The sequence below is a fragment of the Mauremys mutica genome, chromosome 1 (genome assembly GCF_020497125.1).
Source record: "Mauremys mutica isolate MM-2020 ecotype Southern chromosome 1, ASM2049712v1, whole genome shotgun sequence".
In the NCBI taxonomy this organism is placed as follows: domain Eukaryota; kingdom Metazoa; phylum Chordata; order Testudines; family Geoemydidae; genus Mauremys; species Mauremys mutica.
In genome coordinates this window covers 332390598-332414698 of record NC_059072.1, presented here as the reverse complement: position 1 = coordinate 332414698, position 24101 = coordinate 332390598, and positions in this window count along the sequence as shown.

The window sequence follows — 24101 nt, the reverse complement described above, 5'->3', positions numbered from 1 at the left end:
ATTTTGAAGCATTAATGGCTTGGTATGGAAAAAGCAAAAAAATATAACCAGAAGAGGCTCCAGTCCAGTAAAGCATTCAAGCATGTGATAACCCAGAGAATATGAATAATCCCATTGACTTCAATAGGACCACTTACATGCTTAAAGTCAAGCACCTGCTTAAATGATTTGCTGGATCAGGCCATCCCATGTTAATATTTTTAGTTTATGGAATAAAGCAAAATTTTTTGATTATTTAAACTGTTTGGTCCAAATTCTGCTCTGAGTTACACTTATGTAAATCTGGAGGAACTCCTTTTAAATTAACTGGGTGGCTCCAGATTTACACTGAACTGGCCCTTCATTTTCCGGTATATGCTGTTTGCAACATAAAACATTAAAGATGTATATACAGGGCCGGTGCTTCCATTAGGCGACCCTAGGCTATCGCCTAGGGCACCAGGATTCAGGGGGCGGCATTTTGCGCACTCCCCACGGGGTGTGCAGGAGCTTCGGGTTCCGCTCCCATCGCGCCGCTGAAGAAGGACCCTCTGCTGATGTGCCGCGGAAAACGGCGGCAGGCAATTGAGCTACCGCCGACATTTCGGCAATGACTGCCGCTGTCGCCTGCAGCATTTTGGCGGAGGGTCCTTCTTCGGCGGTGTGACAGGAGCAGAACCGGAAGCTCCCGCGCGCCCGTGGAGAGCGCGCAAAATGCCGCCCCGCTGAATTCTGCCTAGGGCGCCAGAAACCCTGGCGCCGCTCCTGTGTATATATGTTACATTTAAAATTAAAAGATGGTTGTCAAGTGAAAGCTGGGAGGAGGGCTTCACTAAAGGACAAGGGAAGCATTATCTCTACATATTGCAAGGGAGATCAGAATGAGAGAGGAATAGAAAATAAACCAGACAATAGTGACCATCAAACCCAGTATTGTTAAATATTTGATTAAAAATATACTGTAGAATAGGAAGCAGAAAGGAAGCATGCATGATCCAGAAAGAAAACTGCAGAGTTATACCTAATCCTAGTCCTGTGAGGTGCTGAGCACCCTCAACTCCCATTGAAGACCACCTTTCCATTCTGCAAACCTCTTGTGTTAGAATTTAGATTTATTTTACAGCTGTCATAGTTATTTTCTACAGGAATTGAGGAAGCTTAGCACATCAAAGGACTGGGCTCTAGTAGAAGATGTAAGGAGTGACTGAAACAAAGAGCTTCAAAATGAATCAGATACCAAAAAAAAAAAAAAAGCAAAGGAATAGTTGTTAAAAATTGTAATCACTATGTAATTCCTCACATCTTTGTTGAAGCGACTTTCTAGCACTTGTAAAATGTATTTTATTGGAAAATCTCTACAGAGAAGAAGACTACATACATTGGCCACCTTCATCAGACAGCCTCAAACCTGATGTAGAGAGATTCTCTGTAGAGATGAAAAGCCACCCAAACTCTGCCTATTAAATCATCTTTTCTCTGTGGATTCTGTCAACAAGGGTACCATTTAATGCTTATTGCGATGGTGGCACCTATCCATGAAGAACTGACCTGAGATTGCCAACTCTTTTTTCATAGGGCACCTAATAAGAGACCATTCATAACTCATTTCAGGGGCAGATCCACTGAGTTCCATGGAGCTATGACATTTTACACCAGATGAGAATCTGCCCCTCACTTGCTACAGGCTTGAGGTGGATTTGAACTGAATCTCATTAGTACCAGTCACCTGAGCCATCCCACTCTCAATGATGAGATTGGGGCAAATGATGACACCCATGTTGTTTTTTTTTATTTGAACCATATTTTTTTAAAAGGTGAGTTCATTTCTAATAATGTGTTAAGGGGTGCGGAGACAATGGTATCTTAAAGGTTTCACTGGAGCTGATTCTAGTTTTTCATTGCAGGTAAAATTCACCCCAGTGCAGAGGGACTGGCAAATATCAACCCAATTAAAATCCTGTACGATTGTGTGAAAATGAACAGTGTTTTGATCAACTAGTTTTTAAAACTGAAGGCTATGGTATTATAATAGGTGATGATGGTTTTAAGTGTCCCAAAAAGATTGTTTTCCCATATGCATTATTGTCATGTTTTCGGAAGTTATATGTACTCTTGCTAAAGCTATCACAATACTTTAATTTTAATCCTTATTTCAGGAACTCAGAATCTACCTATAGTCTGTCTTATGTATGGCTCTAGTACAAGTCTGATAAAACACATGCAATAAAACTAAGCAAATTTTATTAAACTATTAAAATCACAACACAGTTTAATTGTGACCATTTATTTCAGGATTATAAATTTAATCCTTCTGCTGAGTGATGTTGGCAGCATCACAGGGTAGGGCTCAATATCTAGAGGTTCCTCTTAACAGGGGCAGCTCCAGGCCCCAGCACGCCAAGTGTGTGCTTGAGGCGGCAAGCCGTGGGGGGCATTCTGCCGGCGCCGCGAGGGCGGCAGGCAGGCTGCCTCCGGCGGTTTGCCTACGGAGGGTCTGCTGGTCCCGCAGCTTCGGTGGACCTCCCGCAGGTGTGCCTGCAGAGGGTCCGCTGGTCCTGTGGCTTCGGAAGCTGCGGGACCAGCAGACCCTCCACAGGCAAACCGCCGGAGGCATCCTGTTTGCCGTGCTTGGGGCAGCAAAATCCCTAGAGCCGCCCCTGCCTCTTAACATTACAAATTAGGTCTAGTGATCACTGAGTATAAATGAGGAATCTCAATGCAGTCGGATCAGCTCTGTTTTTAAATTCTGGAGCAGGTGATCAAATGGCATCTAGGACTCATCAAATAAATCCACACCAGCAGGTAAAAACACCTGCCCCCCTCCCTCTCTGACCTTCACTTGGATTTGGAATCACTACTGCCAACTCAGCATCTGAGATTAAAGTCTGGGTGACCCCCTAAATTAAGCATATTAAGTACAGTTCTGCTTACATCTTAGTCATACAATAAGGGTAATATTTTATTACACTTATGTCCAAAGCTAAAGTGAATATTAACCCAAAACAGTCAAAACCGGTCACTTTGGCAAAGAAGGTCTGTCTGCTGATCAACTACCAAAGTAGGTGTCTATGCAGCTATGTAAAAAACAACAATGAGTCCTGGGGCACCTTAAAGACTAACAGATGTATTGGAGCATAAGCTTTCTAACAGTCCATCTGTTAGTCTTTAAGGTGCCCCAGGACTCATTGTTGCTTTTTACAGATCCAGACTAACACGGTTACCCCTCTGATACTTGACACTATGAGATATGGTCTGCTTCTGAGGAATTTCACATCAGTTCATCAATAAAAGGCAGTGGGGAGCTCATTCAGACCCCGCTTACAGAAGGTTTAACTCAAGCATGTATCTATACCAAAACATAACATGCAAAGTTTCTCTAAGTCTACACGTAATATGAGAAATGTGCTCGGTATGATTTTATATAGTGGAGCTATGTAAATCACATCTGACTCACTGAAATTTGTCATTTTGATCTCTCTAGAAGTCTAATCATGAAATCTTGCCTCCAGTGAAGTCAATAGCAAATCTCCCATTGACTTCAATGGAGGAAGGATTTTACTCCAAGAGTGTTTTTACATTAAAGTTCTAATACAGTATGCTAACCAAGGTAAGATAAATGTTTATTTTAATATTGATGTATCCCTTCAACCCAAATAAAATTATTTCATGTTACTAAACTGGGACACTTTGGGCCAATTCAATTCCCAGTGAAGTCAATGGAAAACTCGCATTGATTCCAATAGGATCTGTATCAGGGCCTAACAGAGGTAATGGCATTACTTAGTTCATTCTTATGTGATACAAAATCTACAATTATGAGAATTTTCACTGAATTATTTGACTTTTCACAATTACTTAGACTAAATATCATAAACCTACATTTTAAAAGGATAGTTTAATTTGCAAAGCATTGATTTATATTCATACTTCTGAGACTTATGTTTTAAATCCAGTTTCTAGTCCTAACATATTTATATATTTTGCTTTTGATAGATGTGCATGTCACAAAAGTAATATTGCATTTGTTAGTATTAGATGCCCTACCACCAATTTTCAAGCATATTAGAAAAAGCTTTGTTTATTCAGACTGTGTCCAGTTTTGCTCAGGACAGTAATTTGCAAGTATAGACAGTGAGCTGCACTTCCAGCCATGTTCAGTGTAAGCTGTGCAGTGGTTGTGAAAATAATGCAAAACTAAAACTGGCACTTGTGAGCTCAGTTGTGGTTAAAGCAATCTCCTGAAAAGAGTCATGGGCAGCATAGATTCCAATTTTACCTGACAGAATTTGTTTCATTCATACTTTAATAATGTTTAAACCATAAGAAAATTAGTGCAACAAGGCCCTGGCTTCAGAATTTATTCAGACCATGATTTGGTTATTACTGGCTGTTTGCTTTGTAGCTTGCCATGAACTGAAGCAGAGAGAAAGGAAGAAACAAAAGGAGCAAGCATGGACGCTTGCACGTAAAGTTCCTGCCATCAACTTTTGACCTTTGTAGCTATGGAATCTAGAACATTCTAGTGAGGCTTTGCACAGACCAAGAACCAAGTAAATGTTTGTTTTCTTTATGGGGTGGTTTTATCTGTTTCTTCTCTCTTTGTTAAATAAACATCCTGAGAAGAGATGGACAGCACCAATTGCCATTGATTCAGCACTTCTTAGAGATTGGCCCATGATTTAGATTTTACCGTAACAGGAAAATAAGTGTCGGCTGACTGCAGCATGAGTGAGAAATGGGCTACAGTTGAAGCAGAAGGAAACATGTGGGGATCACTGTATCCTAGCCCAGTAATCCAGGTCAGAAAAGAAAGGATTGGCCTGTGGGTGGTGGATGAGGATCCTAGCTGGCATCTGAGACCCCTCAAACCACCCTCAGGGTGTTAGGTTATTCAGTGAAGGAGACAACTGGCTGACAGGCATGCATAGTGTGGTTAACCTGCACCAGCTACTTTATCTATTCATAAATAGCAATTCAGTAAAAACAATGTAATTTGAATTTCAGAATTTTTTGTGTTTAACTGAATTTTAACTGAGTGGTACCCTGTTGCATTCTGTAAAACATGAATGTCAAAATATTTGATAGAATGTCTTTAGAAATTGTATTATACCCTACCAATTGTAGCCTGCATTGGGCAGTCTGATTTAAAATAAAAATAAAAATAATAAAATTTTGGAGGGCCGGAACCCAGCTGGTTTATAAAATGATCATATATACTATAAAAGCCCGTAGCTCTATGGATACCAGAGACTAGTCTCTCCTATTGTCTGAAGCATGCAATAGGTCTGATTCTTCCAAGTCAGTTCTAGGTACAGTGGGTCAATAATTCTATGTAAGCAAACTTCTCACCATTAAAATCCATTGGATAAAATGATTGTTTCCGTTACACCAACTGACGCATATTGATTTAAAGTCTTTGTAACAGATCATTGTTACATTGCTATTTGACATAACATTGATTTTTTTCACCCTCTGGGTTCCTTATGCAACACAAGCTATTGGAGCTCTGTTTCAGTCCCTGAACCTTTTTATAGTGAGGTGGATTGTTCACACCAGGAGAGGGAATACTTGACAAAAGAGCCCCTTCCAGATCTCCTGAGGAGTGATAACAAAGACATCTCTTCATTCTGGGCAACTTCAGGGAGAACTGGGAGATGCTTGTGGAAATCTGGGGTTTCTGCTCTAGCTTTTTCAAATCAGGTATATTGGAGTGTGAGAACCAAAGGGTAATTAGGATGAGCTGGTCGGGTTTTTAGGATGACCAGCTGGTATCCACCCAGATCTTCAAATGTTCTGGGCCCACGTTGCTTATTGAAAGAAATGTGACTCAGTATCACTTTCATTAATTTTATTAAAACTATTAAACAAATAAAATCAAGAAAACATACCCCCAAAGCTAAGCTACTATTACTGATGTTAAACTAAACCAAAAATAAAGCAGTGAAACTATCAAGGTCAAATCAACAAGTTAGTCTCAATAATGGGTTGTAATTAAATAATCAAGTTAGTTAAATCATCAGATTAATACAACAAATAATCAGCCCTTATAAATCCTAAGAAGGCATCTAAGGAAATAGCTCTCTGTTTAATTATAAACCCCAACAAAAGAAATTTACCAACATCAATCGAACCTATAACTTGGAGCTGGTTAAATATTTTGAGACTGAAACCATGGAATTATTTAATGTCTGGACCACAACCTCAGAACCTATTGCAAAGCTTCCTCCTTAGTTTTCAGTTCTTGGGTGGTGAGTAGCCCTTTTCCCTCTGCCTCTCATATAATAGAGTGTTATAAGACAGCCTTCAACAGAACACCTTGATAAGCAGAAGTTTGAGAACTCTCACGTACCAAAACTTACCTAGGACATACCATGTGGACTTTATGGGTGCTCATACATAGGGCTTCGTGTCTGTCATGGAGGTTGTGGAAGTTATGGATTCTTTGACTTTCTGCAACCTCCATGACTTCTGCAGTGGCTAGTGTGGCTGACCCCAGGCCTGCCCAAGCAGCTGGCTCCGGGCCAACTGCTCAGGTGGTCCTGGGGACAGCCATACCAGCCACTGCTCGGCAGCCACCAACAACTGGGGCCACTGCCACCCCATTTTCCCCCCGGACTAGTTTCCTGCCCCCTCTGCCAGCAGCATCCCTCCCTCCCCCAATTTAGTCAGGGGTATTTTTAAGTCATGGACAGGTCACGGTTTCCATGAATTTTTGTTTATTGCCCATGACCTGTCCATGACTTTTACTAAAAATATCCATGACTAAATCATAGCCTTACTTATACACACATGCCTGCACACAACCATGTTCTCAGACAGTAATAGTAGAGAATAAGAAGTCTGGAACATATTCCAGCTAATAAAAGACAAATGGGAAAATCAGGTATGCAAGGTAACAGGGGGTTCATGAACTCTTCAGCTTTTGTAATTGTGACGGGTTGGGTCACAGAACCCCCCTCAAGACTGTCACTAGGTGTGCTGTGATACCACTGAGAACAAACCCCCAGAAAAGGCTTCCCTCCACTCCCATCTTGCTGAGCTAGACACGCCAGTTGGCTCCAGCATAGACCAAGAGGTTGGCCACGCCCCCCTGCAGTTCGCAGAAACTAAGATTCACTTAGCCCAGGGGCTTCTCAGTTAACAAGGACTTTCCCAGCACCCAGTATTCAGTCTTTCTGGGAGCCTAAACCCCGAATAAATCTGTTTTACTCTGTATAAAGCGTATACAGTGTAAACTCATAAATTGTCTGCCTTCTATAACACAGAGATATATGCACAGCTGTTTGCTCCCCCAGGTATTAATTACTTATTCTGGGTTAATTAATAAACAAGTTTATTAAGTATAAAAAGTAGGATTAAGTGGTTTCAAGTAATAACAGACAGAACAAAGTAAGTTACCAAGCAAAATAAAACAAAAGACACAAGTCTAAGCCTAATACATAAAGAAACTTAATACAGATGAAATCTCACCCTCAGAGATGTTCCTATAAACTTCTTTTACAGAGTGGATTCCTTCCTAGTCTGGGCCCAATCCTTTTCAGACCAACATTGTAGTTTATGGCCTGGGTCCAGCAATCACTCACACCCCAGTAGTTACAAGCCTTTGTTCCAGTTTCTTTCAGGCATCTCTTTGGGTGGAGAGGCCATTCCTTGGGCCAGCTGAAGACAAAATGGAGAGCTTCCAAGGCCTTTTATATTCTCTCTCTTATGGGTGGAAACCCCTTTGTTCTTCTGTGCAAAGTCACAGCAACAAGATGGAATTTGTAGCCACCTGGGCAAGTCACATGTCCATGAATGATTCAACTTTTTGCAGGCCGACGCCATTGTTTATATGTTAGTTTGAACATTCCCAGGAAAGCTCAGATGTGTTGGCCAAATTTGCCTTATGTGTTTCCTACAGCAAACACTTTAAATACAAGCATAGAGCCAACGCTCATAACTTCAGATATAAAAATGATACATGCATACAAATAGGATGAATATATTCAGTAGATCATAACCTTTGCAAAGATATGTTATGTGGCATATCTAGCATAAAACAAACATATTCCAGTTATGTCATATTTATACTCATAAGCTTATTTCTATAAAGCATTATGGAGTGCAATGTCACAGTAGTTTCCTGGACTCTCATGGAATAGGAGACAAACTGCAGTCAAGGAGTCAGACAATGATGTTGCTGGCATAGCACTTCTCACTAGCATGTCTCCCCTGGGTGCAGAGAGAAACTGGTCAAAGGCTGGAGTGGCATTGATGTCATAACTTCCTCTCCCTGAGGCAATCAGTCCCAGAGGTTCTGGACTGTCAGCCTTCCTTGAGGCAGCTATTGAACCAAAAGGCAGGGCTTCTCATCCTTACCATTGATTCTTATGGTTTGTGAGCTTCATTCACTCCACTTTGCAGAGCCTCCCTCCAACATAAATCAAATGTGAGTTAGGTTATCCTTAGCTAGTGTCCATTTTGGGGAAAGTCCCACTGAAGCCAGCAATTTTAAAAATGTTTGGTGATTGCCAGAGAGAGTGAGTCGGTGACTCCCTTCCACCCCCCAAAAATCAAAAATACAAAACACAAGATCACTTTTAAGGAAACTGTTGTGGTCTTGTCCAGGTGCAAAGATCTTAAGATGATATTAAATCACTAGATTGTGGAAAGTTTGATCCAAAATCCTGTAAAAATCACTGATTGAAAAGACCTTGGTATATTCTGCAGCTGAATATTGTGCACCAGTGTGGTCTCATAGCAGTCACACTAAACTCCTTGACACTCAACTCAATAATGCTATGCACATAGTGTCGGGGACATTCAAATCTATTCCAGTTGACTGGCTCCTGGTCCTATTGCACATCCAGCATCCACAGATTAGAAGAGTTGCTCAGACATCTTGCTTTCTTAATCATGTCAATGCAAATACAAGCATCCCACTGCACCATGACCTGCAGAACCCGCCAAAGATGAGATTAAAATCCCACAACCCTCTATGGAACCGTATCAAGATCCTTACACCCAACTTTAATGCTGAGGCTCAATGGAGAGTCACATGGAGCACTTCGACCGCTCAAAACAAAGAGCTCGTCATTGATCCTGTTAAAGAACCACTGGGTTTTGATTTATGTTGGAAAGACTGGTGCAGATTGAATCGCATCAGGACATCTCATAGGAGATGTGGACAAACCCTCTTTAAATGGAAAATGAGGTGAACACCAATAGGCGACTGTGGTCACCAGGCACAAACGATAGAGCACATCATATCTGAATGTCCCCTTCGTTCTTTTGCCGGTGGCCTGAAGGACGTTCACCAGCTCACTGCTGCGGCAATGTGCTGGCTATCAAATTTAGATATAAAGTTGTAGTTGTTGTTACCTAGCCAAGCCATACAAAAGAAGAAAGAAGAAAGAAGAAGAAGAAGAAGAAGATTGAAAAGACTCTAACAGCCAGCCTCTCAGCATTCATCCATCAGCAAACTCAGAAATAAATGTGACCATGTTGAGTACAGATCATTCTTCTCAAATAAGACGGTTATAGTAATCTTTATATTTAGGATCTGGGGTATAAATCAAGCAACTTGTTTTTGAAAGTTTTCATTTAGATAGAGAAATATTACCTTAAAACTCTCAAAAATGAAACCTATGTAAGAAATAAAAGTAATTAAATTTTATATAAGGTTTGCATTCCCATATATGCTAATTCTCTCAGGGTAGGGCTAATGCACTTAGCCTTAGCATTAGGATGAAGTAGGGTGAAGGCATCTATATGTAGAGAGCCCTCTGATGGTTCATTGGTGGCTGTCCTAGAAGTGACTATGTACCTCTTTCCTCTTGGTTGAAGAAAGTGCTACCATGAAAGATAATTATTTACGGAGGAAGAGGTCAAGATGCTACATGACAGGGACAGTTTCTTCCGATGTGTTTGTATTGCACTGTGTGAAATAGAACTTAATCATGACTGGAGCTGTTTAGGTAAATAATAACAGGTGAGGCAAAAGTCTTCCCCATGGGAGAGAGAAGCAGTAGGCCTTATCTACCCACCTGTTATTTTCACATGATGGGAATTCAAAATCTAGAATCTCCCATTATCTTTCTGATTCTTCAGACAGAGTGAGTTTTTGTTTAATTTTGTTCTCACTTAGTGAGATGTATATATTTTACTAAAAAGGATGGTTAGTTCAAATATGAAAAGTTCCTCATAAATCAATTTGCACCATACAAAAAATAAACAAACACGAGCACCTTATTACCATAACAGCTACGAATATTTTCCCACAGTTAGTGGGATGTTGCAAAATGGATGCCTTGAATGTAAAAGCATAAATGAAAGGCAGCAATAATTCACAACCTTTGAAGAGGGTAGAAAAGGAAGCAGCTGGGGAAGAAAAGTTTAGGCAAATCATGCAAAAGTTCTTGCAACGGGGCAGTGAAAGAATAGATTAAGAGAAGTGACTCAGGCACCATCAGCACAAATATTCAAGAGCTGGTTAAAGAAAAACTAATGGGAACAATGTAGGAAGTACTTTTGAAAATGCAGGGGCCCACAATGGGAGACCCAACTAGTCTCTTCTGTCCATACAATCAATAATGATCATTTGTACTTATTTTTACTGTTATAGGAGGGGAAACCATTTTCTGACAACAGGTTAATATATGGTTAATGAATATTAGTAAATGTATCAAAGCTGAAGACAAATCAAACAGAGTTAATAATATATTGCTATGTTAGAAATTCATGCTAGATCCCCAGCACTACTTTACTTTCAGCTCTCTGATCTGGAGGGAAATGGAGGTAAATCTTTTACAAATGTCATAAAGTTGAACCATACATGCATCATTTATTTTAGTATTCATTGTAAATGGAATACTCATGAAACACAGGATCTAACAGCAAAAAGAGCTAAGTGGGAGAAAAATCCCGATTAATAATTACCCAAACTATTTGTATTAGATGGCAGAGTCAGGTTTTGGGCATTACAGTATGATCTTTGTCATTATTGTTTGTATTATGATATGCCTAGAGTCCCCACTGGGCTGTGTGCTGTTCATGCATATAGTAAGATATGGTGCCCAGACTAATATAGGAAACTTGTGACAAAGCCACATTTCCCAAATCTCAGTACTTTAACCACAAGGTCACATTCCCTCTCAAAGTTTGGAGGGCTAATTTCCACTCTCAACAATGCAATGAGGGTCGTTCCCCACCACATAAATTAACTGTTTTCTTGTGCTCATATCTTTGTTATTTAAAGCATCATTGACTTTATGCAGAAGAGGTGTGTGACAATGTAAGTGCAAGTTATATTTCTTACAAATAATGTATAAATATGATTAATTTCTGATTTTTGTTTTTCATGACGTGTTAATTCTATTTCTGATCCTTTGAAGGCTGTAATCCCAGTGAAACTATGGGATGATGTTTCTGGAACGTGCAGGTTAAGACTGATTCTTCATATTATACATTGATGATAAATCTATTATTGGATATGCCTTTTTGTCTATAAAACAGCAGCTTAAAATTCCTATTGCCATTCTAAAAGATCTCTAAGATTCTTAAAGAAATTTACAAAGAAAGGTTCTTTCTCTTGGGCATTTCACTCCTATAATGAATTGATCAGTAGTTTAAAATACTACTCGTTTGCTCCAAAAATGACCATGGATTTTATATCTTGTTTGATGACCAAGTCATAAATTTAATACAAATTCCTGCATGCACTTATTTGTTCTTGAATTATGGCATTTTCTAGATAATACTCAGTCCTGCCAGGAGTTTAGGGGACTGGATCAGATGATCTCTCGAGTTCCCTTCCAGTCCTATGATTCTATGATTCTAAACTCATTGTCTTCAATCCAGCAGCATGAGATACTCAGTGCCAACAGCGAACTGTGAGTTCTGTGGTTAATGCTGAAGTATGGTGAAATATTAGGATGTCTATATACTGTAGATAGACTGCAGCCATTTTTTAGGTTGCAAAACTGAAAAAAAATGCTTTATAGATCTGTAATGCACTTAATAAAATCTCAGTCTAGAATCAAAGTTAGTTGAATAAGCCCACAATACTCCCCAAATGAAGAATTCATAATTTATTATTCAGTAGTATCAAATACAGCAACTGTGGAATTTATATATCTGGCAATATATATCTGACAGTGTAAATTTGTATCTTACCCAAAATACCATGCTGCCAGCCAATCCTTTAGTGTCTAAAACTAAAGGTTTATTACAAAGAAAAAAAGAAAGTATGAGATGAGAGATGTTAAATGGTAAAACAGTCACATACATACAAAGACTTCAAAGTCCATTAGGTTCCCAGCAGCACTGGTGTGTTTTCTGGCTTGAAAGTCTCTCTGGAACACATCCACAGCTTGGATGGGTCATTCAGTCCTTTGGTCAGAACTTCATTTGTAGCAAGTATCAGAGAGGTAGCCCTGTTAGTCTGTATCTACAAATACAATGAGGAGTCCGGTGGCACCTTAAAGACTAACAGATTTATTTGGACATAAGCTTTTGTGGGTAAAAAACCCACTTCTTCAGATGCAGAGTCCTGATGCATCTGAAGAAGTGTTTTTTTGCCCACAAAAGCTTATGCCCAAATAAATCTGTTAGTCTTTAAGGTGCCACCGGACTCCTCATTGTATTTGCAGAAAGATTACTCCAAAGGTAAGAAGCAGAAATAAAGAAAGACAAGAAGCAAGACTGAAGACAAAATGGAGAGGATGCAGCTGCCTTTTATAGTCTTTTGCCATGCAGCCTGCACTTCCTTTGTTCCAAACTCAAGCTGCCCAGAACATGGCCTGGAAGCCTTAGGGTTATGTCCATAAGTGCAGAGTTCTGTCCCGCATGCATTGCTGAGTCATAAGATATATCCCAGGGGTTGGCAACCTCTGGCACACGGCTTGCCAGGGTAAGTACCCTGGCGGGCCGGGCCAGTTTGTTTATCTGCCACGTCGGCAGGTTCGGCCAATCACAGCTCCCACTGGCCGCGGTTCGCCGTCCCAGGTCAATGGGGGTGGTGGGAAGCCGCGGCCAGCACATCCCTCGGCCTGCACCGCTTCCCACGCCCCCCATTGGCCTGGGACAGTGAACTACGGACAGTGGGAGCCATGGTCCGCTGAACCTGCTGACTCAGCAGATAAACTGGCCTGCCAGAGGTTGCCGACCCCTGGTATATCTCTTGCCTTCTCTCAATGGGTCAATTGTATAGCTGATGTCACTTGATGGACCATCAAGCAGACTAGGCGGTGCTAATGCCAATCTGTCTGGGGGTGCCACTCAGATGCACAACACAAGTTTGGAACTACAGACATACCATATATATAACTTACAATACAAAGGTGATACAAACACATAAATGAGATTATCATACCTGACAAATTATAACATTGTTGAAGATATCTTACTCAGCATATCTAGCATGACACATTGCAATTTTACAATATTGGGCTTCATAATATCCTAAAGTGTACCCCAAATTTCATACAGCGTCACACTGTATTATGTACTAGTATCATTAATAGATGGAGGACATTGGATGTTGCCACCTGCATACCTACAGAAATTATTTTAAAATGCTGCTGGCATAATAACAAACTTCTAAGACAGTAGTAAAGTTTTACTTAAAACTATAACTAAATTTTGCATAAGAAAACAGTTTAGGTAAACTAAAGGCCAAACATATTTCTATGAGAAATAAGAGTTAAAGGGACACTGTCAACTTAAAAATCACAGAGCTGTCTGAAAAGGATTTTAACTGTTATTGTCACATGTAAGACTTAGGGGATGCCGGAATACAGGCATTAAATGAAAATACATGATATCCCAGATCTTCCCCTCCTAAATAACCTGTCCTCCATACATGCACCCTTTGTGGGGATCACCCTACAGCATCCCCAGTTGATATAGAAATGAAAGCCCTTCATCTCTATATGGGCTGTAGGCCTCAGCAAACATCCCCCCCCCTCCCATCTTCCTAGCAACAGGTACACCCCTGGCCACACATGCCCAAGGATTCATGGAGAGCACTCCATGAAAAGGTTCATACAACTTCAGATCCATCCCTCTATCCATCTGGCCTGTCCAGTTTCCACATCCTCCTAGACCAGGGGTCGACAACCTTTCAGAAGTGCTGTGCCGAGTCTTCATTTATTCACTCTAATTTAAGGTTTTGCGTGCCAGTAATACATTTTAACGTTTTTAGAAGGTCTCTCTCTATAAGTCTATAAAGTATTTTTGTATGTAAAGTAAACAAGTTTTTTTTAAATGTTTAAGAAGCTTCATTTAAAATTAAATTGAAATTCAGATCTTATCAGTTTAGTGCAGTGGTTCTTAACCTGAGGTGCACGCACCTCCTGGGGCAGGGCCGGTGCAAGGATATTTTGCACCCTAGGCGAAACTTCCACCTTGCGCCCCCCCCATTCCCCACGCCCCTGCACATCAGTTCATTGAGGGGCAAATCCCAGCAAGTCTTTATAGACCCCAGAGGACAGCCTGCCCAGGGGCCAGCCGTGCCCAGGGGCTGCTCCCCAGACCAGGTTCCCCCCTCCCCGTGCCCTGAACTCCCCTGGAGGGTGCACAGCCCCCCCAGGAACCCTCCCCACCCCACCCCGGTGGCCCCCGCCCCGAGTCCACTTACTGGCTTTGCCGGGTTTGGGCTGCTGCAGCAGCTCGGCAGGGAGGAGCCACCTTCCGGAGGCACCAGAGAGCCAGAGCGTCCCGCTTGCGGCAGCAGCGAGCCCCAGCCATGGAGGAGCCGGCGCAGTGCAGGGGGGCAGCAGTCCTGCAAAGGCAGTGGCACTGCTAGTGGGGAGCAGCTGCACCCCCTGCCCCTCCTGCCCAGGCTGGGGCCCAGCGCCCTCCCCGAGGGGGCGCCTGTAGGCTGCAGTGGATGTATGCGGGCGCCAGCCACCATGCACCCCCCGACTCCCTCTCGCCTAGGGTTACCATAGTTCAACAATCAAAAAAGAGGGGAGAGCCCTGCCCTAGACCCATCCCCATCCACTCCCTCGCACGTCCCACCCTGATTGCCCCGGTCAGAACCCCCAACCCCCCCCCGCTCCTTGTCCCCTGACTGCCCCCTCCTGGGACCCCTGCCCCTAACTGCCCCCCAGAACCCTACCCCCTACCTAAGCCTCCCTGCTCCTTGTCCCCTGACTGCCCCCTCCTGAGACCCCCCCCAACTGTCCCCCTAGGACCCTACCCCCTACCTGTCCCCTGACTGCCCCAACCCTTATCCACACCCCCGCCCCCCAGACAGACCCCTGGAACTCCCGACCCATCCAACCCTCCCCCTGCTCCCTGACTGCCCCCCAGGACTCCCCTTACCACGCCCATGCTGGTCAAACATGCTGCCCGGCTGCTGCACGCACAGCCCCTCCCCCGCAGAGTGCTGAGGCAGTGGGATGGGGGGAGCTGCGGGAGGGGCAGCGGTGGCAGCTCACACTCCTGGGAGCTGCAGAACCCGAGCGCAGTGAGTGGGGAGCCAGGGGGCACGCCTGCCTGGTCTGCGGCCTGGTGCCTCCCCCAGGGGCTCCTGCAGCCGGTGCATGTGGGCAGCGGTCCCCGTGCACCCCCCGGTTCCTCCCCTCGCTGCGCTCAGGCTCTGCGGCTCCCAGGAGTGTGAGCCGCCACTGCTGCCCCTCCCACAGTAGGCTCAGGGCCCCATGCCCCGGCCGCTCACACTCCCGGGAGCCACAGAACCCGAGTGCAGTGAGGGGGGAGCCAGGGGGTGCACCTGCTGCTGGTCTGGGGTCCCAGCCGCCGGCCCCGCTCAGCCTCCTGCTGGCCTGGGGTTCCGTTCACTTAGCCGGCAGTGGGCTGAGAGGGGCCAGTGGCCGGGACTCCGGCTGGCAGCCACGTGCCGGGCAAAATCTGCTCATGTGCCACCTTTGGCATGCATGCCGTAGGTTGCCGACCCCTGTCCTAGACACAGACTCTGGCACAACAGGCCTCTATGGTGTCTGGAAAGGAAGCGTGTGCATGGACAGGGGCAGGAGACAATACCTGTTGGCAACTGGAGCTCCTGCATGTGCAGAGGGATCTGCATACAGAGGCCTCCTTTTAGTGTGGATCTAACAGGCACAATCTGTGCTAATAGTAGTTTTCTCGTAGGACAGTGTTTAAGAGTTCTCATATATAGTTTAAAGTGCATAAAGACAGCAAGACACCAACATTCACATACAGAAAATATATATTAAAATATTATAAACCACTGACTAATACATTTTGTTTTGATGAAGTATGTTACCCATGTCTAAGTCACATGGTTTTATAGACCCTCCATCCAGTCAACTTTATACACATCTTCATACAAAGAAAAAAGGGTGAAAAGACCATAACAAATTCAAAATATGTAAGTATATGCTTAAAGTTAAACACATGCCTATTAAGAAAAGCACTTAGGCAAGCAGTTAAGTCCTATTGATTTCAATGGGATGTAAGCATGTGCTTTAAGTTATGCATGTGCCTAAGTGCTTTGCTGAATTGAGGCCTTAGCCACAATGCACCACATATGAGGAAACAAACTGTTTCTAATGGCTTTGTTATTTTTCTGTTGGAACATTTCTGTGCCAGTTTTTATATTATATGTGTAGGGTTGCCAGGCATCTGTTTTTTTACCAGAATGCCCAGTCGAAAAGGGACCTAGGCGGCTTGAGTCAGCACTGCTGACTGGGCCGTTAAAAGTCCAGTCGGCGACGCAGCGGAGCTAAGTGGTGGCTCTGCGTGGCTCCCGGAATCAGCAGCATGTCCCTCCTCCGGCTTCTAGGCTCCACGTGCTGCCACCGCAGCTCCCATTGGCCAGGAATCATGGCCAATGGGAGCTGCGGGGATGACCCCTGTGGACAGGGCAGCGGGCAGAGCCCCCTGGCCACACTTCTGTGTGGTAGGAGCCAGAGGGAGGGACATGCCGCTACTTCTGGGAGCTGCCTGAGGTAAGAGCCACCCAGAGCCTGCACCCCTCATTCCCTCCCACGCCCCCATCCCTCCACCCCAGCTCTGATCACCCTCCTGCCCTCCGAACCCCTTGGCCCCAGCCCGGAACACCCTCCTGCACCCCAAATCCCTCATCCCCAGCCCCACACCAGAGCCTGCACCCCCAGCCGGGGCCCTCACCCCAACCCAGAGCACCCTCCCGCACACTGAACCCCTCATTTCTGGCCCCATCCCATAACCCACACCCCCAGCCCAGAGCCTGTATGCACTCTGAAACTGGTGTGGTGCTCTGCTCTGTTCAATGTTGATAACAGACGGCTGCGTGCGTGTGTTCCCTCTGAGCAGAGCACCACACCCGTGTCAACACCGGTGTGGTGCTCTGCTCTGTTCAATGTTGATAACAGTGGGCTGCGTGCATGTTCCCTCTGTGTGCTGCCCTGGCTCTGTGCAGATAGCTGACACAGCAGATCCTGAGAGAACCCTCAATGACCACAGACTCTGATAAGGTACGAAGGCACCCGGCCAGGTTTATTGCCAAACAAAACACAGTCTCTAGCTCCCCGGATCAGATGTCTACAGATCTGCTAGTATATATGGGCTCCCTGACAATGGACCGGCTCAGTCAGTGGTGGGATTTACCACTGGCCCCTAGGCCAGACAAAGACATCCACTCAGGAATGCAATCTTATACATGGGTACAAACAAATTATACATCACTCCTGATGTATCGAGGTACAACCCCTCTGTGTGTTGGGGTGCTGCCTCTCTCCTGATACATGTTGGTTCGAACAAACAAGTCTATCCATCAGATTATCCTTTTGACCCTGTCTTTTAGGATTGGTCAGCCTGTTCCTCATTATCTCTGTGGAATGTGTTCATACCAGACTGTTCTGGTGCCATCCTGGCCCATGTTTATCCTGTTAGTGCTTGATACCCTTTAGATATGTGTATACATCCAATTAGCAGCCTTCTTCTTGCCAACTTCTGTGAGCAGGGCCTGCCTCTGGCTCACAGCTTAACTTTGCTTTATGTTAGCAAAGTCTTGACCATTCCTTTGGTTCAGGCCTCAGGCCTCATCCCAGGCCTCTGATACCAGGGTTTATGTTTCAGGGCCTCATCTTACTACACAGTGTACAGTAGAACCTCGGCGTTAGGAACACCTGAGTTACGAACTGACCAGTCAACCACACCCCTCATTTGGAACCGAAAGTACATAGTCAGGCAGCAGCAGAGACCAAAATAAAAGCAAATACAGTACAGTACTACTAAAAAATAAATAAAGGGAAAGCAGCATTTTTCTTCTGCATAGTAAAGTTTCAAAGCTGTATTAAATCAATATTCAGATGTAAACTTTTGAAAGACCAACTGTAATGTTTTGTTCAGAGTTACGAACATTTCAGAATTATGAACAACCTCCATTCCTGAGGTGTTCGAAACTGAGGCTCTGCTGTACAAAAATACATGGCAGTAGACACTTGAAGGTGGTGAAAAGAAAGCTGATTTCAGCATTACAAACAAACATCTGTATGTAACTCACACTATAAATATGTGGGTTTTCCTCTCCTCCCCCATCAACATAAATTTCGGATTCTGCTACTGCTTCCAGCTAATGGACTTTAGCCTTTTAGTTCAAGCAGGTTTCAGAGTAGCAGCCGTGTTAGTCTGTATCCACAAAAAGAACAGTACTTGTGGCCAGGGCCGGCTCCAGACACCAGCCTACCCAGCATGTGCTTGGGGCGGCACCTTGGAACGGGGCGGCGCTCGGGGTTTGTTTTTGGTTTTTTTGGTTTGGCCGGGCAGAGCTGGGGAAGGAGGGGGTGGGACTTGGGCGGCGCGACATGACGCTCGGGGGGGGGCAGGGACTTGGGTGGTGCGATGCGATGCTCGGGGGGCGGGGACTTGGGCAGCACGGTGCAGTGCTCGGGAGGGGTGGGGGGCTTAGGTGGCACGGCGCTTGGGGGGGCGGGGACTTGGGCGGCGTGACGCAATGCTCGGAGGGATGGGGACTTGGGCGGCACGACGCGATGCTCAGGTGGGGGCGGGGACTTGGACGGTGTGACGCTCAGGGAGGGGTTCGGCGGCGCAGCGCTCGCGGGGGCGGGGCGGCGCTCTTTTTGTTTGCTTGGGGCAGCATAAATGTTAGAGCTGGCCCTGCTTGTGGCACCTTAGAGACTAACAAATTTATTTCAGCATGAGCTTTTGTGAGCTACAGCTCACTTCTTCGGATGCATAGAATGGAACACACAGACAGGAGATATTTATACATACAGAGAACATGAAAAGGTGGAAGTATGCATACCAACAGGAAGAGTCTAATCAATTGAGATGAGCTATCATCAGCAGGAGAAAAAAAACTTTTGAAGTGATAATTAAGATGAACCATAGAAGGTATGAGGAGAACTTAACATAGGGAAATAGATTCAATTGGTGTACTGACCCAACCATTCCCAGTCTTTGTTTAAGCCTGAGTTAATTGTATCTAAGGCCTGGTCTACACTAAGAACGGGGTTCGAACTAGGGTACGCAAATTCAGCTACGTGAATAGCGTAGCTGAATTCGAAGTACCCTAGTTCGAAGTACTCACCCGTCCAGACGCCGCGGAACCGAACTCTGCGGCTCCAAGGTCGACTCCGCCACCGCCGTTTGCAGTGGTGGAGTACCGGAGTCGAACGGAGCGCTTCCGGAGTTCGAACTATCCGCGTCTATATTAGACGCGATAGTTCGAACTCCGAAAAGTCGAACTCTCCGCGTCGAACTGGCATGTAAGTGTAGACTAGCCCTTATTTGCATATTAATTCGAGTTCAGCAGTCTCTCTTTGGAGTCTGTTTTTGAAGTTTTTTTGTTGCAAAATTGCCACCTTCAAGTCTGTCACTGAGTGGTTAGAGAGGTTGAAGTGTTCTCCCACTGGTTTTTGAATGTTATGATTCCTGATGTCAGATTTGTGTCCATTTATTCTTTTGCGTAGAGACTGTCCGGTTTGGCCAATGTACATTGCAGAGGGGCATTGCTGGCACATGATGGCATATATCACGTTGGTAGATGTGCAGGTGAACGAGCCCCTGATGGTGTGGCTGATGTGATTAGGTCCTATGATGGTGTCACTTGAATAGATATGTGGACAGAGCTGGTATCGGGCTTTGTTGCAAGGATAGGTTCCTGGGTTAGTGTTTATGTTGTATGGTGTGCGGTTGCTGGTGAGTATTTGCTTCAGGTTGGGAGGCTTTCTATAAGCAAGGACTGGCCTGTCTCCCAAGATCTGTGAGAGTGAGGTTTCATCTTTAAGGATAGGTTGTAGATCTTTGATGATGCACTGGAGAGGTTTTACTTGGGGGCTGTAGGTGATGGCTAGTGGCATTCTGTTATTTTCTTTGTTGGGCCTGTCGTGTAGTAGGTGGCTTCTGGGTACTCTTCTGGCTCTGTCAATCTGTTTTTTCACTTCAGCAGGTGGGTATTGTAGTTTTAAGAATGCTTGATAGAGATCTTGTAGGTGTTTATCTCTGACTGAGGGATTGGAGCAAATATGGTTGTATCTTAGAGCTTGGCTGTAGACAATGGATCGTGTGGTGTGTCCTGGATGGAAGCTGGAAGCATGTAGGTGAGTATAGCGGTCAGTGGGTTTCCGGTATAGGGTGGTGTTTATGTGACCATCGCTTATTAGCACAGTAGTGTCTAGGAAATGGACCGCTTGTGTGGATTAGTCTAGGCTGAGGTTGATGGTGGGATGGAAATTGTTAAAGTCACGGTGGAATTCCTCGAGGGCTTCTTTTCCATGAGTCCAGATACCTCTAGGTCCCAGGTTCAAACTCCATACACTGCCTAAGCAAGGTTGCTTATGTTTACAGTTGTTTTCTAAAGGTTAGAACATGGCACTTAGCCACAGCCCTGCAATAGGGGGTGCACATCTGCATTTGCTCTGGAAGGCCTTCTGCCTCAGGCCTTGTTTAAACTAGGATTTAAAGGTGTGAAGTTAGCATGTGTTGATTCCTCCCTAGGCTTCAGCAAAATGTGCCTTGTCTACATTAGACTTTTAAAATGTGTCAGCATGTTAGCGAACATCACACTTTAAATCCAAGCCTAGATAAGGCCTCAGAGAGCTCTGCAGCACGAGTAGGGGGGGTCAGAGAAATCTGCAACTCCATTTCAGCACTGTGAGGCTGGCCAGTTCTGTTAGCCATTGCTGATGTGTGGGACAGGGGACTGTATCCCTTTTGGGTGACTTGTCCTTAGGAAGAGCAGCTTGGTAGCACTATTTGCAATCCTCTGATTTCAGATGTGCAATTCTGGCCAGCCCCTTTGTAGGCCATGTAAGCTTCCTATTCCCTTGATTCACAAAGCAGTCAGTCTCAGATAGAGAGAAACATGACATTGTGTCGAAAGACTAATTTAGCTTATGCCAGTGCTCCCAAGAGCTCTGCTGAGCTGCCACGTCAATTATTGAATGACCTTTGTAATTCCCTTTAATGTAATATACTTCAAAAAGAAAAAAATAAATTTAGAAATTAATGTTAAAAAAAACACCCAACCCCAAAGACCTAAGTGTATATTAAATAGTTAGTAAAGCCCAAAGAGTTCAATTGGGTTTGGTACCATGCATTGACAGGTACCGTATGGATATGGAAAAGCTTAAAGTAGTCTTTAAATCTGCATATTTAAAAAAACAAACAAACAATTGTAATCACAAGCACCTAGAATTCAGGTCTGTAGCAACAAAAGCAAGAGAGATTCAGAGTTGATGCTAAAAAATCTAGACAACACTTCAAACGTAATTCACAGTTCAGTGCCTTTTCTTCCTACTACTTTTTTTTTAAAATGATGCATATTAAGTGCTGTATTAGTCAGCCACCATTTTCAGCTTTAATTCTGATTTTCTTGTTTTTTTGGATTTAATTAAAACATTTAACAGTTGTTAGTTTTGGGGGTGGGGGGTTAAACACAGAATTGCAACCCCAGATTGGTATCAGCAGTAAGGTCAAAAATCACCTTCAGCGGAAGGGCAGGGGTGTAGAAAGCAAGATCAGAAAGAGGAAGATAACAGTAGTTCAAAATGCCTTAATTAGGAGGGTAGACAACACAGTCTTAGATATAATGCTGCTTCCCATACTGTTCGGTCAGAGAAAAATATAAGTAGGCTATAAACAAGAGAGGAATAGATCAAAAGGAATAAAAAAAGTAAAACCTATCTGCGGCCTGTTCCTGTTCTAGATAACTTACATAAATTAAGAAACAGCCACAAAGATTATAACCTTCAGCACAGTAATTCATATCTTCTGTACAACACAGTGAAGAAAAGAAGAGACACAGGTGAGGTCCTACAGCATGAATTATAAGTAGGAAACAATCTCTGGACTAGAAAGGTCATAATGTTTCCACCCACATGACTGGCAAAGTAAAAACAGTGAAAGGATTTCAATTTATGATGAATACAAAGTTGTACAGTCCACATTGTAAGACCAACTGTATGCGCGGAGACTCAGTCACAATACAATTATCCGTTGACATGATTAAAACATTGGTGAGTTTTGCAACATACAGACGCTCCCCGACTTATACAAGCGTTCTGTTCCAGAACACCTTCTGTAACTCGAATTTTGCATAAGTTGGAAAGGTACATCTGACCATTATGCACAAAATAAATAAATAAATAAATAAACCACCACGACCCCATTTCTAGCTTATGGAATCTTTTCCGTAAGTGTGGATTTGCGTAAATCGGGTTTGGAAACCTGGGGGGTGTCTGTAAATAGAACCGTAGCATGATTTGGAGACAGACCAAGGGCTTAACTACACAGAGACTTAGGGCATGTCTACACATGGAAGTGGGGGTGTAATTCCCAGCTTGCATAAACACATGCTAACCCTCACTGAGCTAGCACACTAAAAACAGCAATGCAACTGAGGTAGCACAGGCAGCAGAGAGCAGCAGTGTAGGCTAGCCATGCTGAATACAAACCTGCCTCAACCCTGTTGGTGAGTACATGGCGCAGTCAGCCCATGTCGCTGCCCACGACTGCCCATGCTACCCTGGCTACACTGCTATTTTTAGCATGCTAGCCCGATCAGCTGGGAATCACACCCCCAGCTCCAAGTGCAGACATATGCGTAGCAAGCCAGGATGTGAATTTACAGTGCACTAGCCCTGTGCACACTAAGATGTCATGTGCCCCCTTGTACTGTGCACTAAAAAGTTCAGTAGCATGCTTTGACCTACTGCTGTTTGAAATGGGAGTAAGTCAACACAATCTATGGAACTTTTAATACATGGTAGCAGGGTTCATGCAGTGACTTAGCGTTAAGTGCATAGCAGGCTAGTTTGCTGTAGATTTATACCCTGGCTTGCTGCATGCTAAATCTGCTCTAAACCCTAAGCTCTAAACCATAATTTGATCCAGTCTATACTGTACTTTAATCATGTTTGGGAACTGCTGTGTTGTAATCAAGTCTCCCAATATTTATTTTTTCACAAAGCAGAGGGACCTTTAAGACACTGAGGAATCATTTGAAACAGAGACAGCATTGGGAAGGGCTATACCTGACCAATAGGGAGGAGCACTGTATCTAATCCTTCATAAATTCCCACTTCTACCACTTGCCTATAAGAAATCAGCCTACCAATGATGACTAGATTGGGGGGTAGCAGATAGCTGATATTTATGATTTAGAGCCATCAAGCAGTGAATAAAATTAGTCTTGCAGCTACATTAAATTATTACTGGTTATCCTGGTCCTTTCTCCCCCTTCTTATATGTCACACTCACTTGGTGCTGCATCTTGTCATATATGAAATTGTACACTCATTGAGATAGGAACCAACTTGTGCCCTCTTCCCACCTTTGTGATGTGAAATTCAGGGCAGTATAATCGCATGATAAAAAGTAAACTGACTAATTTCTTAAGTTTTCTCTGCTCCTTTTCACAGCATCTCCATCAAGTTTTATATCAAGTTGGTGAGGATGTCAGACAGAAAAATTACCATTAACACTTCTATCTGTCACTCTCCCCATTTTCTGCATCTGACATTTTGAAAAGAAACATTCTTTCAAATTATACTGTTTTTATTTCCTAGAAATGTGAGTACCTGAAATGCATTATTCAAAAACAAGTTTAAATAGGAATAGATTAGTTTACACAGACAAAGTTGGCACAGTCCAGGTTGTTCAATGGTAATGTAGGAAATACTCTCACAAATAAAATATTCCTAATATAGCTA